Source organism: Lepidothrix coronata, unplaced genomic scaffold (genome assembly GCF_001604755.1).
Source record: "Lepidothrix coronata isolate B3197 unplaced genomic scaffold, Lepidothrix_coronata-1.0 Scaffold124, whole genome shotgun sequence".
Classification (NCBI taxonomy): Eukaryota; Metazoa; Chordata; class Aves; order Passeriformes; family Pipridae; genus Lepidothrix; species Lepidothrix coronata.
Window position 1 is genome coordinate 1,632,896 of NW_016690304.1, and position 6,334 is coordinate 1,639,229.

Below are 6,334 nucleotides of genomic sequence, written 5' to 3' on the forward strand. Positions count from 1 at the left end.
GTTGTCCTGGAGAGATGCACTAGCTCTGTTAGTCAGGCTGGAACTTGCTGCCTCTGGAAGAGGTCAATTATCCCAGGTAGTCCCTACTCCTGTGGGGAGCCTGATGTCCTCCTCAGCCTGCCTGGCTTTTTGGGACACTTCCATAAGCAGATTAGGGATGAGGATACTGCTGCTGTGGCCCAGCCTCACTGCTGATCCAAGTGGGATAGTAAGGTATCCTAATACTCGATGCCTCCTTGACTCTGAATGGAAAGAAGGGTACACTGGAGTCCAGGGTATCTCACAAGCTTTTTTGCTTTTGATTTTTTTTTTTTTAGCCAAAACAATAAGCAGAGACCAAAAGGAAGCAGAGACCTGGCTTTATATCACATAAGGACGGATGGCAAAACTTTCCTAAAGGCATATGTTGTGGAAAAAGGAAAACCCCTCAAAGGTGGGTCAGACAGAACTTGGGCACAGCCACTGCAGTTTATTCAGGTCAAGCTGGGCTCTGCAGCACCATCTGATTTGTGGTCATTGGTGGCACCTGCCCTTGGAGGCATCACACCTGAGGCAAACGATGTGGAGCTGTCTATCCTTGGGCAACTTTGCTACAGCCCCCTGGGTTTTAGGAAAGCCGGGATCTGAGATGCCTCTGGGTGATGAGACTGGAGTGAGCTGGCTCGCCTCCTCTCCTCTTCCATCCCTTTGGAGGGATCTCTCACCTCTCTGCATCCACTGTGTCTCCAGCCTTGGGTGGAAACCAGGGTGGAAGCCTGTTGTCCCTCTTTACTGAACAGAGGGATGGTGCCACCAGGAGCCCCGATGATCCAGGGCTGTGTGTGGCTGTGCAGGGATGGATGGGCCGACTGCCTTTTCCGTTTTGTGCACTGGTGTGAAATTAAAGGGATTTTGGAAAAAAAAAAAAAAGGCTGCACTGGCAAAGCTAAGCTGCCCTGGGAAATGTTGTAGGGAGAAGCTAATTGTCTGAGGTGTGGGAATCCCAGGCTTTCCCACAGACTCTGCCTTTCCAGTTCTGGCCAAGCTGCCAGCTCTCTCTCATCTGGAAAGGGAGATGGGTGTTAATAGGGAGGCTGTGTTGAATTTGGGGGGGCAAAAGTAGGATCTGGGCTGTGAGGGAACTGCTGCAGGGATGGACCAGAGCAAGCACCTGGAGGTGTGGGGCCAGTTCGTGCCCCAGAAATCAGGGGAGGCTGAAGAGAAACACAGCAAGGAGATTAGTCCAGGAGAAAGGAGGAGCGAGCCACACAGAATCCGAGGCAGGGAGAAGCCTGTCTGGTAGGTGGGAGAGTCCTAAACCAGTTGATTTCTGTGCACTGTGTTCTCAGGGACCTGCTCTGGCTCTGGTCCCATCTGCGATGAACTGGCAAGGGTTTCACGCAGACCCAAACTCACATTAAACCCTGTATTTCCTGCTCACTGGTAGCTGTGTGATTTGGAAACCATCCTGCTGAAGGCAGAGTCCTGGCAGTGCCCAGTAGCAAAGGGGCAGGAGGCAGGAGCTGAAATCCTGTAGCTGATCCAGCCGCTCCGGGCGTAATGGTGCTTATCCAAAGGAGTGCTGGGACTCTGCTGTGAACACCACATGCTATTTTGGCCGTATGAGCGAGAGCCGAATTTTTAAAAGGCTCCTGTAGCCTTTAATCAGCTGCAGGCCAGGGCTGTGCATGTTCCCATGCGTGTCCCATCTGTCCCAGGTCAGGAACCACAGCCCGTGGTGGCTGCAGGGGTCCTGAGGGGTGGTGAGGTTTCCCAGCAGGAAAAGCAGCACCTCATCTACTGTTGAGGCAGGAAAAGTTAGAAGACAAACAAGAAACTTATCTGAGTGTATTTAGACCACTTGAGGTTGCCCACGCTCTAATAACACGTTCTACAAATTACAGAACCTAATAATTACAGCTAATAAGTCCAAACTGTGTAATTACCCTGGAGCACTTTGAGCTAGAAGGCAGAAATGAGCATGGTTGTTACACACTTGTTAGGTGATCTTGGCTTTTTTTTTTTGCTGTTCCACATGCAAAATCCAGGAGCAGCAGAAAGTGTAGCTGCTCTTTTCTCCATCCTCATCAGTGCTGGGTGAAGGGAGGAAGACAGCTCTTTTTCCTGTTTCCATTTCCCAGACAAACCAGCTCCAAAATCCAGTTTCTTTTCTTTAAGAGACGATTCCTGATCAGATTTTCAGATCCAGAGCGGGAGGCTCTAGAGGGGAGGTTGTGTTTATTTTTTCTTCCCACCACTTTGCTTCCCTTCCTAATTAAAGCAGCTCTTTTGTCAGCCCCTGAATTTCTTTCCACCCTCCAGTTTTCCCAGAGAGGTTTCTTTACGTTTTCTGCCTCTAATCAATACACAATTTATATGCAATAACTTTGTCCAGAGAATAGGAAAGCAGGATCAGCATCTCTCCTGTAATTCTGGTGTGCTGTAGCCATGGACTGAAGGTCAATGCAGGCTTGACTATGACTGGTTTTTACTGTCTTTGGGCAACCCAGCAGCAAAATGCCAGCTTTTAAAACCTCCACCCCGTGCAGGAGTGTGGATAGTGCTGTGCGGTTGCAACCTGCCAAGCACACCGTGAAGCTTGGATTCCTTGGCAGAGCTCCCTCCTATGGTCCTGCAACCCTTTCTGGTGGAGGGAGGGGGTCCTGTGGGGCATGATGGATATCCTGACAGATGCTATTTTCCTCGATTATACAGACAGTGGGTGCTTTGATAGCAGGTGAAGCTGGTGCCTGCTCAGGGAGCAAAGAGGAGAGTTCCATTAGGTGTCCCTGGGGATGGCAAGGCAATTCTGGAGAGAGAACCTGGCGCTGAGGGAGCAGGCACCTAATTTAACCTGCCCCCCAGCCAGGCTCATGCTCATCTGTCTCCTGTCACTTGAGATCCTGCTGTCACCTCTTCAGCATCCCTCTGGCTGTGCCATACCCATGCAGCTCCCACCAGGAAGGGACAAAAGGACAGAGAGCAGGAGGGGCAGGAGAAGACATTAGACCCAGGAAGAAGTCTCCACCCTCCATGAAACTTCAGGGGATGGATGTCATCCTCTGTGCCTGTTCATACCCTAACCCTGCTTCCCATGGACACTGCCTGGGAAGAGAGGCTATATCCATTGGGAATGCCCACTTATGGGTGTCTCACAGTGGTGGGATCAGTCAGGGACGCTCCAGTTGATGCGCTTAACAAGCAGGGAGGTGCAGACTCGCAGTCATCCAGCGTCTTATTAATCACATTTAATGTGTAGGTTGCTTTAGTGTTGATCATTTTAAAATTCCCTGTTGGAAAGGTTACCTGTGTAATTACAGGTGTAAATCTCAGGGACGTTCTTGCCAAAACAAATGGAGCGTCTCACGCTCTTGGCCAGGGATGAACCCACAGGAGCTGTAAAAAGGGTGTGGAATGATGGACCAGGAAATGTTCACCCAGTGTAGGGCTGAGAAGAGCTGTGTAACTCTGGAGATAAATGAGGCATTTGTGTGGTTGGGAAGAGTCTTTGGAGTTGTCCCCCCTTGTACAAAAGCAGGACCAGGTGTTGCTCAGGGATGTCTTGAGCACTGTTGGATACAAACTTGGGAAAGCACCACACGGTGGTGGCCCAAAGGGTCCCACTAAGGGGGACGGGTCAGGCTCAGAGGGTGAGGAGTCATGAGGTGCCTCCTCCTGAAAGGTCTCAGGTGTGGGTGAGTGACCTCTGGATAACTGGTTTATGAAGCAGATCTTTTGGGAAGTGCTGATAAACACCCTCCGTTAGCAGCAGAAAGCTTCAGCCTCTTTAATCGCTGACTGAAAAATCTGTGTTATTCTGTTCTGCCAGTGAAGAAAATGGAGCTGGACCTGTCTGATTGCTTGGGGTTTTTTTGATATTTGAGGTGTAAGGTCTATCAGAGCATCATTAAGTTCACATGTGCCCCTAGAAACCCGATTGTTGGGAACTGCCTCTCCTCTCCTGCAAGACATTGAAAAACCAACCTTACACCTTTTCTCCTCTTCAAATTGCAGGTACTTCCTGCTCAGAGCAGGATGTGGAGTGATACATTCACCCTTCTTTGCATTCCCTGTCTCCTGAAGGCCACATTCATCCACTTCCCCTTTTCTGGAGAGGATGTCAGGTGAGTAGTTGGAAGGAGAGGTGCTGATTTGGGTTTTTGGTCTATGCCTGTGCTCAGCACTCAGAAGGAGGATTAGTCGTGGCTCACACTGTCAGAATAAATTAAGGCACAATGACAGCAGTATCTTAGAAGTAAAATATTCTGTATGAGAAGTAAGAAGAAATATTAAAGACTTCAGTGGTTTGGATTGTTAATTGCAGGATGTGTTAATTGCAAAGCAAGCAACACAGCCTCTTACATAAACTCTAGTGCCCATAGCTTACATTATGAATGGCAGGAAGAGTACATAGGACATCATCTTGATGAAACCAAGGCAAACATCTAAAAACACTTAAAATACTCCTCTGGAACCATCCTCGTGTCTCTGTGGTCTCCCAGTTGGTCCCAGCCCTCTCTGAATGCATTGCCTGCCTTTTGTCTTTTATGCTTGTATTAGTTGCTTCCAACTTTCTCATCAGCCTCATCTATAAATTCAGACTGTTCTTAAATAAGACTGGTGCCACACAAAACCATTTCTCCCATCCCTGTGCACTGTCTAATGATTATTCCCTTATCCCTTCATATAACTGAATCAAGCCTGACACTTAAAGCACTCCCTTAAGGAAGTTATTGAATTTAACAGGGCTGAAACCAACAGGGTTCTAGAGAAATGCTCTGAAAACCTGGGCAAGAAAATATCCTTCTGATAAGTTTCTGAACCACCCTATAAAATCCTGTGGCAAGAATGAAATTCTGCAGGATTTTTTTGCCCATAAAGGCTAATTATGAGTAAATAGCCCCCATTCTTTTATTGCTGACCCTAAAACTCAGCGGATGCTGCTATCCTGATTTGTCTTTTTCAAGCAGAAGGATGTTTTGGCTCTGTTCCTTAATGATTTGTTCTCATTTGGATCGCAGGTGGAATTTTGTCTAATCCAGAGCTGTGGTATAAAGTTCTGCCTTAAATTTCTCCTTGACAGGCTTCTCCTTGTGAGTTCCCTGCTTTTCCATGGCTCCAACAGTGTTGGCTGCTTGTCCATCTCTTTTTCCCCCTTTGTTTTGGACTTCCGAAGGAAGTTTAGCTTATTCATCCCATTTCAGCTCAAGGGAGTGATAGTGGATGGGAGAGGAGAGGCAGAGGGAATACAAGGCACTATGACACAGAAACAGGGCAAAAATAATTCTCCCAGATTTTCCAATCCTTCTCCAGCCTTTCCAAGCCAGGAAAAAAAAAAACAAACAAACAACAAACCAGCTCTCAGGAAGAGATGTTTTTCATCAGACAAGTGGGATTACGGAGCATCCAAAGTGTTGATGCTCCAAGAGATTTTGTATTGCCTTGCCTGCTAATTCTCCCAGGAGCCTGTGCAAATATTCTTGTGAATGAGAACTCCGGAGCTCCTCCGCTGGCATTTGCAATTCCTTTTATTCACACTGACTTTTTCTTGCTGAGATTGCTCACACAAAGGGCAAATAAATATTCAAAGTGCTCATGCCTGAAATGCTCCTGCCAATGTTATGAAATGCTCTTTTTATTATTTTTTTCTTGGTGCATTCCAACAATTTCAACTGATGAAGCTTAAGAGAAACTCCTGCATGGAAGGGGAAGGTGACTCTATAAGGGAGGAGAAGGATCACGTGGTGCTATTAATGTCACTACACACTCACCAAAGGGAAAAAAGCGCTGGCAGTGACTGGAGACATCCGGATATTAATCGAGGAGCTGAAATGAGTTCATTTAACACACAGTAAATGTTTCATCCTATTGACTTGTTTGTATGTGTGTTTTGTTTCGTGCTCTTTAACAAGAGGAGAAGGGGGAAGAAAAAAAAGAAGCAGCCAAAATACTTGCTGTAAATAATTCAACTCGCTCAGTTCTCTGTTTTGGAGTGTGGATACAGTGCCTGTGTTTGGAGATGTGGTTCAGGCTGTGTCTTACACTTGGCTCTCAAAGCTATACCTTAAACTTGGCTTTCAGCTCAGTGTGATGTGATCAGAGATGACACTGAGTTCTTCCTGGGACAGTGTAGGTAAAAAAGAGCTGAAAGGAGCTGTCAAATCGTGGCTTGGCACAGCTGAGGGACCCAAGTGGCAGCACTAATGCATCTCCAATCAGTCCTCAGCTTCCTCTCCCAGTACCTTGAGCTGGGAAGAGCAGAACTCCCCGAGGAGACCCAGGGAGTTGTCCCAAATCCATGACATCACTCTGCATCCTTTTCTGTTGGTGGACCAAAGTCCTGGGCTGCCCAAAA

The 6,334-nt window shown here is 47.4% G+C and overlaps 1 long non-coding RNA gene across 1 annotated transcript in view; it reads left to right on the forward strand.

The window, feature by feature from the left end:
• The window catches only part of LOC108502747, a 28,950-nt gene extending 23,194 nt beyond the window's left edge, over window positions 1-5,756 (forward strand). Inside the window, exons 3-5 of the long non-coding RNA XR_001876585.1 lie at window positions 318-433; window positions 3,994-4,103; window positions 5,661-5,756. This is a non-coding gene — a long non-coding RNA (uncharacterized LOC108502747). The remainder of the gene's footprint in view (window positions 1-317; window positions 434-3,993; window positions 4,104-5,660) is intronic.
• Window positions 5,757-6,334: the final 578 nt, after the last annotated feature.